Source organism: Varanus komodoensis, unplaced genomic scaffold (assembly GCF_004798865.1).
Source record: "Varanus komodoensis strain SLA01 unplaced genomic scaffold, ASM479886v1 scaffold534, whole genome shotgun sequence".
In the NCBI taxonomy this organism is placed as follows: Eukaryota; Metazoa; Chordata; class Lepidosauria; order Squamata; family Varanidae; genus Varanus; species Varanus komodoensis.
This window is the reverse complement of record NW_025336132.1, coordinates 9,302-15,766: the sequence shown is the minus strand read 5'-3', so window position 1 is coordinate 15,766 and position 6,465 is coordinate 9,302. Positions and strand designations below refer to the sequence as shown.

At 44.9% G+C, this 6,465-nt stretch overlaps 1 long non-coding RNA gene across 1 annotated transcript; it reads left to right on the top strand.

Moving 5' to 3' along the window:
• Positions 1-462: 462 nt before the first annotated feature.
• LOC123032351 lies at positions 463-2,342 on the top strand. Its single transcript, XR_006416468.1, has 2 exons — positions 463-1,376; positions 1,819-2,342. It is a non-coding gene; the product is annotated as an uncharacterized LOC123032351 (long non-coding RNA).
• Positions 2,343-6,465: the final 4,123 nt, after the last annotated feature.

The following is a 6,465-nucleotide window of genomic DNA, read 5'->3' as shown; positions in this document are numbered from 1 at the left end:
CAAGTTTCTGCAGGATGTCTTCTTTTCCTTTTAGGTCTCTCTTATTCCCTGTTCTCCCTGTTCATTAACCTCTCTCCCTTTCTTCTGCCTACTCTTATGGAAACTGAATAATGCAAAATTCAGGGGACTCGATCAACTCTTTTAGGGAAGTAGACTTCCTCTCCCCTTCCTTCCCAAAGCAGCCCCTCCAGACACCCTGCTGAATGTGATAAAATGTGGAAGGATGGACAGAGTAGAAACCCAGAAATCTGCTGAGGAGATTGTCCCATTAGTGAAACCCTCCCTGTCATGCACGTTACTTGCTTTTATTGAAAGCTGATATAGGATCCATCCCAAGACAAATGTTCTTTTTGATTTATTTATTTATTCATTTTTGGATTTATATCCTGCCTTTTTCCTACAAAGGGCTCAAGGCAGCTTACATCTCCTCCTCCATCTTATCCCCACAAAACCAACCCTGTGAGGTAGGTTTGGCTGAGAGTCTGTGACTGGCCCAAAGTCACCCAGTTGGCTCCATGGCTGAGTGGGGACTAGTACCCAGGTCATCTGATTCCTAGTCCCATGCTCCTAACCACTACAACACACTGCTTCTCCACTGGCGTTCCACTAGATTTGGAATGAATTTGTCTGTTCTTCAGTGGAAAGGGATTCCATTCAGTGTGGTGTACCCTGTACTCTGTGCTTGGGCATATCTCAATCATTTCAAATGTTTTAATATACCAAAAATATGTTCCTCCTAACTGCAACTTAAATATGATCAGACAAATGTGTATCCTAATTTCATACATGCCAATGGCAAATGTGTTTCTCTAGATACAATGGAGGGCATTCCTCCAGCCCTGTGCCTCATGCCTTGCACAAGATTCTCAGAAGCCTCTTCCTTAGCACATTGGTGGGCCCCTCCCATGGGGAAGTAGGGTGGTGGCACTGACAACTTCACTTGGGTTGGAGCTTTATTGGAATCTGATGATTTTTAGATAAGTAGACTGAAATGTGATCACACTAATTCCACATGCTTTGGCATGTGGAAGTCCAGGCAATGGTATGTTTGGAAGATGATGATCAATATTGCCTGACTGACAGCTTTCTCTAGGCCCAGGCAAGTCAGAGATGAGCACAAGGTAATGATAGTGGTGGAGCAGAAGGCAGTGTGAGAGTTTTAAAAAATACTGTGTGGTGAATGTTCTAATGCAGGAGATGACTTTCTTGCCCAAGAATTACCAGCATATCCTGGCCTTGACATTTGCAGTGCAGGAGATCAACAACAACCCACACATCCTGCCAAACCACACCTTGGGCTTTTGCATATATGACAGCTATTTCACGGCCAAGTGGACATATCAGGCCATCTTGCGGCTGATCTGTGCAGCAGAGAGGTTAGTCCCTAATTACCAATGTGGCATCCAGAAACACTTGACAGCAGTCATTGGGGGACAGGACACCCAGACGTCCCTTCATGTTACAACTCTCTTGGATATTTATAAGATTCCACAGGTGGGGAACAATCTCTACGTGAATATGGGGAGTGTAACACTGTCTTCACATTCACTTTGTTTTTTTAAATGGTGTGTTTGTGGTTTAGAGATGAAGATTTGTACAATGGAAGCAATCGTATTCTCTCTTTCCCTAGGATGAGGAAGTACATAGAACGGGAAATAACAACATGAGGAGAGGGGAAATTCTGTTGGGTCTCCATTTCTTTATGTGGAAATGAATCGGAGTCAGGAGGACCTGGGCAGAAGCTCTAAGTACATTCACACGAACATCCTGATCCATTTTTTAATGTCACTGACACTTTTCATTTTGCTTGCTCCCCAGACAGAGCAATGAAGGATAGAACCCTCCATTTCTTACTCTCCACAACGCTCTGCATTCACCATCAGCAGTGGGTACCAAAGTGTTTTGGATCCTTGGACATATTTTGAAATTTCAGAAAAAGGATATGCATGAGTGGATCACACTTTTGATATCTTCCTGTCTTGTCTCCAGATCTTAAGCTGAACCTCAATCAGTACAAAAGTTTATTTTGTGTGTCTCTTGGATAATGCAATGGCTCCACAATAAATAATTATTGAGATCTGCTAATTGTTTATACTGGACTTCTTTGGCATTGGCACATTGTAATAGTTGCTCTTTTGTGTACAAGGGGAAATTATGACACATGCAGATTTTGCACTGAATGGTGCCATATTAGACATCCCATTTCAGGCACCATTGGAGGTGCACACATGTGTCATAACACAATACTGGTCCCTGTAATGTGTTATTGTTGAAAAGTTTTCTGAGGTTGTATGTGCAAACGTTCTGAAAAGATTAAAGCTGTCAGAAGAATTTCTGTAGTATTTGCTGCTTCTCCCATGCCTTCTTCTATCTCCTTAGTTCATATATGGCTCTGCACCAGTGATGAATGATAAAACCCCAGGCCTGTCCTTCTACAACATGACTCCAAGGGAGTCCCTTCAGTATGCAGGGATCCTCTCTTTGCTGGACATGGATTGGGACAGTTGTTACAGATAATGACAATGGGGAGAGATTCCTCCAGATGGTGGTCCCACTATTTTCCGGCAGTGGTGTTTGCTTTGCTTTCATTGAAAAAATCCCTGAACTTGCTCTTGGCAGAGATTTGAAAAACCTTTTGGAGAAGGGTGCAAAAATACGTGATAATATCGTGGACAGCACAGCCAACATATTGGTGGCCAATGGAGAATCTTATTCCATGGCCTTTTTTAGATGGTTACCATAACTTTCAGAACGAGAACATGAAATAAATACACCAATTGGTAAAGTTATTATTGCGACATCTCAGGTGGAGCTCACATCATTTGCCCATCAAAGAAATTGGAACACAGACTTTTTGCATGGAGCTCTGTCTTTCAGAATTCAATCCAATGATGTCCCAGGATTGGAAAAATTCCTTAATGCAAAAAACCCTTCCAGTCCAAAAGGAGATGGTATTATTAGGTTGTTCTGGCAATATGCTTTCAGCTGTGAATTTCCTGATCCATTTCTGGGCAATTTAAATGGGAATAAGTGCACTGGGGATGAGAAGCTGGAGCATCTTCCTGGGTCAATATTTGAAATGCGTTTGACTGGCCACAGCTACAATGTCTACAATGCTGTCCATGCGGTGGCCCATGCCTTGCATGCCATGTCTTCATTTGGTGTGAAGAGCAGAGCAGTGGTGATCAGAGGGAGACTGATCTCTCAGAGCCATCTACAGTGGCAGGTAGTTGGCTGAATTGCCTCAGGTTGGGAGAATCACAGCTTTCTAGAGTTAAAAAAAAAAGGTCAAAATGGATATAAAGTAGGGAAGCTCATGTGTTTCTTATTTGAACTAGATGACTGGCCATGTGTCTTTTTACAGAAACAGCAAGATCCTAGACTACATCTCTGTGTACAAGAATACTTAAATTAGGCTCTACTACATGAAATACTTTTCAAGAAGGACTCAAAAAACTGACTCAAACTTCTGAAGCAATTCAATGTAACCTTTGAATGAGAGAGGTATCAGAGCTGAAAGCCAGTCCGCTAAGCATAAGAGAATCTAGGAAAATAATGATGAGAATGGCAGTCATTCAGTGCAAGTATTTCTCTCCCTCTGTCTGCATGATTACTTTCACAGTGTTTCTAATCTCTTTCCTTTTCATTCCAGATCCATAATTTTCTGAAGCTTAATTCATTTAACAACACTGCTGGGGACAAGGTTTCTTTTAACGAAAATGGAGAGTTAGTCACTGGGTTCAATGTGATCAATTGGATTGTGTCCTCAAATGAATCATTTCAAAGAGTGAAAGTTGGCAGGATGAATGCTGAGGCTCCTCCAAATGTTATCGTTTGTGCCCATATGGATCAGCAGGAGCGGCTGGTGACCCCGGAAGCGAACAAGACGCTCCACTCTGTCCTTCACATGCTGGATGCGTGTGCCCGGCAGGCAGCAAACCTCCCTTGTCTCCAGGTTGGGGCGGCACACTGCCTCCTCAATACCCCTCAGCAGGGAGTCCCAAAAACAATCACCCGCCGCTGTACCTTCCCGGTGCTCATGGGCAGCCGTGCCCTGCCCCTCACCTCTCCTGCAGCAGCCCCCTTGCCGCCTGACATCCCAGGCTGGGGGTCCTGCTGGTCCCCCAAGGCCTCATCAACCCCAGTCTCCCCAAGTGGACAGAACCTGTTTCCCAGGTCCAGATTGGTGCCAGGAGAAGGAGGAGGCCGTGCTGGCCTCCTCCTGTGGGGGACATGCCTCCATGACTCCATGGCTGCTCCTCCCGTGGCCTATCCCTCAACCCTCTGTCCAGAGGGGGGCTGCTCCCAAGGGGCCTGGAGAGCATTCTTGGCCCTCAGGAAGCTCTCCGCCTCCTCTAGCAGGGTCACCAGCTTGCACCGAGGGCAAGTGTATCCCTGCCTCTCCTGGGGGAGAAGGGAGAACATGTTGCAACTGTCGCAGTGGACAGCAACACCCGTGACTGCCATCGGTATCCCTTCCGAGACCTTACCTTGGTCCCCTGCCTTGTTTCTCCTGAAGTTCCTCTCACTCGCCCAGTTCTCCCAGACAAAAACCCACTCTCTCTCTCTCACACACACACACAAGGATAAAATAAACTTAAATTGGAAGAAAAGCAAACCAAAGCACAGCACAAACAAACCAAAACAAACAAACAAACAATCAACCCTCTGTGTCTCAGGGAAGGGAGTCTCCAGACAGCCTAGGCCACAGCCAAGGGACGCAGACAAGGGACGATGCCCTTCCTCTCTGCTGCTCCTGGCTCTCTGCTCCCCTGCCCAGCTCCTACCTTGCCTTCGCCAGTCCCCTGGCCACTCAGCACTCTCTACCAGCCTGTGCCTCTGCTGCTCTGCTGCTCTGCCAAGAGGCCAGAGCCAAAAGGAATTTCCCACAGGAACTTCCTCTCTCAAAGGCTACTGTGGTCTTTTTCTGCAGAATGATGGGGAAAGTACCTGTCATTGGCTCCTGATTTTGGACAGCAACTGAACTTGCTGGGAAAAAAATAATGGGCTATTGAATCAGCCATGAAAACAACAAAAGCATTTGATGATGGCCACTCCCTTGCAGTCTGGACAGTAGCAACATATTCAGCAGCATTCTTAGATCCACAGAGATAGTGAAGGACAGCTTGGCAGCCTCCCACTTTCTCTTTGAGCAGGTTGATGGACTGAACTGAAGCTGGGGATTAGCAGAAGGAGGCCATTGGAAAGCTTTTGGCATCCACTAACGCAAACTGTGCCCAAAACCCCTGAGGCCACCTTTCCTCCAGCAGATCAAGTGCACTGAAGACAGCAAGAGTTGCAAATCCAAGAAAAGGAGTAGTTGCAGGGAATGAGAAAAGTAGGGCAGGTCATTATGAATTTGGCCTTGATTAATTCATCTTGGGAACTCTCTTGTGTATCTCAGCTAGCTTTAATAAAAGCAGGAGATTCTGCCACCTGACATTTCCATTCTGCCTTCAATGACAGTGCAATGTAGAGAGCACTGCAACAGAACATTGTGAAAGTGATGAGGGAAGGAAATATTGCTTTGATTCTGACATCTGAAGGAAGAGTGCAGTTGGCAAATTAGATAAGATTGGATGAAATCAAGAATAGCTGTGTAGGCCCATAAAAAAAGACTTCAAAATCCACAGGTTTCCCCCAGTCACACACATGTGAACACACACATATAGTTGAAAGAATTTTGGGCAACACATCAACTTTCATAATCATTTCTGGAATAATTGCTGGTCCTGATAACGGTGCTGCTGCCTGTTTACATGGGACCACAGCACAGCAGGAAAGGAGAAAGAAATTCCTTTCCTGGACACAGCTGCTAATCTGGTTCCAGGAATTTAGTGTGAGTCAAAAGGTTCCATTGGTATGGGTAGACAGACAATTGCAAGCAAATAGCTGAAGAGGTAGGATTAATTTTCCATGCCTGTACATGGAGGTCTCAATCCAAATCAGCAGGCTTGATTGGTTTTATTCCAGAGTAAAAGCAAAAATTCCAGTGGGCTTCATAACGACTACTCTGTGTAGTCTCAGAGTTCTGTGCTCCTTTCTGTTACCCATTCCCAGTTCATGCATATGACAAATAAACATATTGTACTCTGCATCTAGAGTGAAAAACAATTGTTTGCAACTTCAACAGTTCATGCATACATCCAAAACAAATGTGTTCTCCATCAAGTATGAAAAAATGCCTGTTTTCAATTGCAATTGCCTGATGTCAAAATGCTATATTCAACTTTAATTGTCTAAAGGGCACATCTGTTACCACTTGACATCCCTGCAGATTTCTAATGAACAGAGCAACACCACTAGGCTGCAAAGGACAGTGGAAATATCCTTGATCAGGGGGATAAATAATGACAGCCACTGCTCTGAGGGAGACTGCATTTGTAATTTCAGTTCTATATGTGTGAATGAGTGGATTTCGGTGAAGGTCAAAGAATTGCCTTCCATTCAGCATGGGGGAGTTGG